Below are 6,000 nucleotides of genomic sequence, written 5' to 3' on the forward strand. Positions count from 1 at the left end.
TAAGTGATGAGCATATAGAAGTTCACTGTTCTCCTAGATCAACTTTTGTTTATGTTTAAAAGGCTCCATTATAGAGAGTTTCTCTTAATAAAAGAATCAGCTTAGGTTTTGTGTGGTTTTAAAAATCATTTAGCTGTAATTGCCGTCTGAAATATTTATGAAATGAATAAAACTCTTAGCGTTTATGGCTGGATGCATTTGTCAGAGTTTAAGGCGCCAGTCCACTAGGGCCACCATGTTCAGGGCTCACATTTGTATTCCTTTTCCAAAACAACGGGCAGATATGAGTTGGTTTTCCTTATGTGATGTAATCATTGGTAACTTCTTCCTCTCCAAGTTGGTGTAGGGCAGATCGTGTCTACAGATGTTGCTTTTTCTCTCATCAAGCAATTGCACAATTAAGCTGTCAAGTGTGAGTTGCCTTTCCTTATGTGGGATAATCATCTGTAACTTTCTTCCTTTCCAAGTTTGTGTAGGGCACATCTTGTCTACAGATGTTACCTTTTCTCTCATCAAGCAATTGTACTACTGTCAAGTAATATGTATCTAATATAGTCAAGTGACTTTGTGAAGGAAAAAATAATTTATAAAAGCACAGAGAACAATTGCCCAAAGGAGATTAGTAAGTAAAACTGGCTCATCTTATTGAAATGTTTAAATTAATGATTATGTACTTTTAGGGAGAGTTTTCTACATTAAAACACTACTTGAAAATTAGTAGCGGAGCATTTATTGCCACATTTATTATGAAAGTTCATGATAATGTAAACACTCTGAATGGTGAATGCTAAAAATCTGAAAGAGAATGTTGATAGGCTGAGGAGAATAAATTATTCTGTAAGCCTCTGCTATTCAGGCTTTCTATTGTGAGGATGTAATTTTTTAGCTTCTTTGCCCCTTTTTTAAGGAAAGGGAACTTCTTCAAAACGTCTTCAGGAGGTTCATTTTCTTTAGTGTCATTTGAATGATCTAAGCAGATTTTCAACTTGGCCTTCAACTTTCCCTTTTGGGACTATGAAATTAAAAGTGGATGTTTTCTGCAGAAAGCTCTCCGCTCATCTGTTAAGAGCACTTTAAAAGTTTTACAAATGAAATTGAAAATTTTAAGTATTTATAGTCCTATCTCAATGAAAGGAAACTGTTTAAAATTTGAATATTTTAACTTGTTTCAACTTGTGAAAAAAAATGGAATGCTTCTCTATAGTCAATAAAAACATGGTGATTATCTTTGCTTAAGTTTTTCTTCCATCTTAGAAAACATAGAAAATGTATTCTCCAACTAAAAAAAAAAAACTCACTTTTCACTTTGTGCATTAAAGTTTGTAGAAACATGAATATGTCCGATTCTTAGTAGTTTAGGAGCTATTATTTAGCATGGTAGTTTTCCAGTTATAAAATTAGAGATGAAAAGACACTTGATATCTGTTTCTTGCCATTAACATGCTTAAACTCTAGAGACATTGAGTATAGTGGTTAGGGATCTGGACTTTGCAATTTAAAAAATAAAAACTACCTGGGTTTGATTTCCAGATGCTCCACTTATTAATTGTGTGAAGTTAGGCAAATTGGTAACTTTCTCTACCTCCCCATCTGTAAAATGCTGATGATGAATCTATATCAAACACATATATATGAAACATACATACACTGTTGTAAAGATTCAATTGGACTGTGCATACAATGTATGTAAATAACTAGAACACATCAAATATGCTCAATAGGTACTAGTGAATGCTCTGGGACAGCATTCACATTTAATTTAAAATATATAGCAATTAATATGTTTAGTACAATAATTGCTTTGAAAACAAGTTTTAGAAAATTATTTGCTATATAGAAAAAGGCAAAAATGCAGCATGTAGCTACACAGCTGAAGGAATCTGAAAGTTATCCTGAAATCTACTAAAATATACTTAGTTTTTTAAAACTACTTCCTTTGGTTTTTAACATGTATCAGGTTTGAATTCGCTTTGGAAAACATTAATTTTTTTTCCTAAATAAGGGCTTGATAATTTCCACATAACATGGATAATAATATCATTTAATTTTTTAGATAGTCACTTTTTCAAAACTTGCTCAAAATTTTCACTTACTCAAAAATATACAAAGCGAAATACAAGCAGCAGTTTATACCTTGGCCTTTACCAATTGCTAATGTAATTATTTGACCAAAGAGTGGAACAGGTTCATCTTTAGTTCACCATTTTTGTATAGCTTTATGCAAGTGCAGGCCATTTTTCCTCATTGCTTTAAACGTAATTATTAATATTATCAGCAAGCCTGGAATTCAATCTTACTGTGTCTCCAATGGAAAGGTTTTTCTGTCAATCACATGTCAGTATTTTCTCCAAAAGCTGCATTCCTTATCTAATAGAATCTTAACATTTTAAATTCACAGACCTTCCATTTTACTCCATTGAAGTTTTTATTTAGAGACCAAAGTTAGAATTCGGTGACCTGAATTAGAGAGCAAAAGGAACCTAAGCTTTGAAAAAGACAACAAGAACCCTCAAAATGCTCATGCATGACTTAGAGGAAAGAATAAGATCCTTGGGATGTTAAGAGTTTGACAACACTAACCAGGCTCTGGGGTCTGCTTTTGCTTTCAAGCTGATCCTGTTTAGAGAACTTTCAATAGAGAGCTTAAGAGGTACAGGCTCTCAAGACAAACTGTATGAAATAAATTCCAGCTCTATTACCCACCATGTGATTTGAGCAAATTGCTTTTACAAAGGGAGAATACTGATCTCTAGCTCATAGGATGATTCTTGAGGATTGAATCAGTTCGTGTAAAATGTGGAGGATAGTGCCTAGCACAAGGTAAAGACACAGTAAATATTAGCTGTTATTATTTTATAAACATATATACAGACTAAAGCAAGTGTGTGTGCATGCATGCACATATACATGCATGAATATATATTTACACATATGAATGTACATATGTATAAGTATGCATACATATATAGCACCAAAATAGTGTGCATTTTTGTTTTATCTTAAGTTTTTACTTGTCATGGACCCCATTTTCAAGAAAGCATACATAGATTTATCTCATTAAAAAATTACTGTCTTCTATTATATTCTATAGCTGTACCATTGTTACATTGGCATACATTTAGTTTTTCTCTCCAGGATTTTTGTTTTACAGTAATACTTAAAGATACAGGTTTCTATATGTTACCTAGCATATGAGTATCATTCTTTCTGAAGAACAGATTCCTGGAAGTGAAAGTGATGGGTCAAATTATATTTATATTTTAAATTTTAATAGATTATCCCAAAGTGTTCCCCAAGTATATCATACTACTTTATACTCCTAAAAAACTGTATATAAGACTTCGTTTTTTTCAGACATTGGCCAGATAATGCTATCAGTTTGATTATTGAAAATCCAAGGAGTACTGGTTTAAAGGAATGCAGCTCTGTATGACTCACTATTCATCATTAACTAAGGTCCTGACTCTGTAAAATTACATATTATGTGGTAGATTTCATTCCAGTAGGAATGCAAATGATTTCTCTCTGGTGGAGAGGATAATTCTATTGATTATGGTTTTATTGTCCTGAAAGATAAGCAGCTTTGTAAATAACCTAGAAAGCCCATAAATATATTTTTTAAACACGTATACAAATATCCAGAATTTCAAAATGGTCTTTTATCCACCTTTCTCATCTTCTTGAGTCCCTTAGTAAAGAGTTATAAATCTTTGCTATGTGTTCAGTCTAGTGATTTAATAGGTTTTTTTTTTTTTTTAATTGAGGCAGAGTCTCACTCTGTTGCCCAGCCTGGAGTGCAGTGGTGTGATCTTGGCTCACTGCAACCTCCACCTTCTGGGGTCGAGCAGTTCTCCTCCTCAGCCTCCTGAGTAGCTGGGGTTAGAGGTGCCAGCCACCACGCTGAGCTGATTTTTGTATTTTTAAGTAGAGACGGGGTTTCACCTTGTTGGCCAGGCTGGTCTTGTGATCTGCCTGTCTCAGCCTCCTAAAGTGCTGGGATTACAGGTGTGAGCCACCGCAACCAGTTTATGAGATATTTTAGAAGGCTTGAAAGATTTCATTTTCAACTAATAATATACATACAAGTTATTGTCTGACTTTTCGAAAATTATACTTTGATGCAGCCAAGTCCTTGATATATTACAAACATATAGCTTGGCTTTTACTGTCCTTCTTCTGTAAACTAACAGCATGGTATTTTCCTTAAAATTCAGCTATGGCATAATCTAATATTTTTCTGAAAGTCACTTTGTAATCCAGAATTCACAAACAGTACACGAAGATAAATATAACCAGACGTTTATAGACTGCTATTATCTATTGTTTGCAAGGATGTGAGCATAGGTACCATAGTTTTATGTTAATGTAGGCTATTTATTTCATGCTGATTTGAGCGCTAATCATTAATGTTCTCAGCAAGCCTTGAAGTTAAGCCAATATTTGTCTGGCTCTAATGAAAAGACATAGACTTACCAATAATTTAAGTGCAAGCATTTCCCTAAAAGTTTCATTTTTCACCTCATGGTGTAGTATTTCCACTTTAAGTGCAATGAACGAGAATCTTAAAATTTTAGCATTCCTGACAGATGCAAAACAGTGGAAGAGCAAATGACTCCACAGAAGTATTAATTTATAAATAAAAGTTCTTACCTACAAATCAGACTTAGTTCTCTTCAACTGCTAGTGGATGACTGATTTTTGTGGGCTCCCCAGCGTGGGAATCAATAACTTAGTCATCTATACTGTATACAACTCTCAGACTATTTGAGTGAAGTAATTCATTGATAACTATATAGGAGCATCTACTTACTGTACATCAGATACTCTGCTTGGCACTGGGACACAGCAGTGAATACATGACAAAATTCCTTCCTTCATGAGGTTTCTCTATTAGTTGGAGGAGCCCAGTGATTGGAGAAAGGTAGTTGGAGATGAGCACAGAGAAATAACCTACATAACGAAGGACGTTAGAAGAACTTCAGCTTAAGATGTAAAGACATTGGAGGGTTCTAAGTAGAAGAATAATATGATAAAAATTGCATTTTAAAAAGTCAGACAGACAACTCTGCTGTTGTGTTGAGGATAGACTGAGGTGGATGTCGCCTCCAGGGGACCTGTAGATAGGAAGCTATTATAATAATTAAAGCAAGAGATGACAGGGTTTGGGCCAATGTATTTACTAAAGGCAGTGGAAACTTGTTGGTTCATGACATAACAGCTCAAAGAGATAAAAAATCAAAAAAAGGATATCTCCATTTTATTTTTATTTTTTGCCTTAGCAAGGGTAAGAATGGAATTGCTATTAACTGAGATAAGCAAGACTGTGCAGGGATTGGAAAAAATATCACAGTTAAATTTTGGATCTGGTGAGTTTGAGAGGATGTCTAATAAGAGATCATGAGGAGATGTCAAGTAGGTTGCCCTAGATAAGCATCTAAGCCTAGAGTTTGGAAGAGATTTCAGAGCTGGGTATACATATTAGGAAGTCTTATGTGTGAAGATGACATTTAAAGCAATAAGAATTAATGACATTAGGAAGCTGAGGTGGGAGAATCAAAACCAGGAGTTTGAGATTACAGTGGGTCATGACTGTGTCACTGCACTCCAGCTTAGGCAAGAAAGCAAGATCCTGTCTCTAAAAAATAAATAAATAAATAAAAGGATGAGATTACCAAGACAGTGTACACAGATAGGGAAGAGATCAGGCCAAGGACTAAGTCCTGGGGCACTTCTACCTTTGTACTCACATATCCTGAGTAAATTCAGGTATCTGATTTATTTAATCCAGTATTTGCTGCCTTGATTTTTCTAAAGAGCACATTTCTTTTCATGGATTACACATTCAAATTCCAGGGAACTTAAATTATGCAAAACATCCTTTGGGAAATGATTTAATTTCATTGCCTCATTTTTCCACTTAATGTTGCTTATGTAAACAGAGCTATTAAATACTTACTTGTCTTTATTTCAGTAGTTTTCACAGTGAAATTGGAAAGCTAA

The sequence above is a fragment of the Sapajus apella genome, unplaced genomic scaffold (genome assembly GCF_009761245.1).
Source record: "Sapajus apella isolate SASKATOON/1434 unplaced genomic scaffold, GSC_monkey_1.0 scaffold19, whole genome shotgun sequence".
NCBI classification, from domain to species: domain Eukaryota; kingdom Metazoa; phylum Chordata; class Mammalia; order Primates; family Cebidae; genus Sapajus; species Sapajus apella.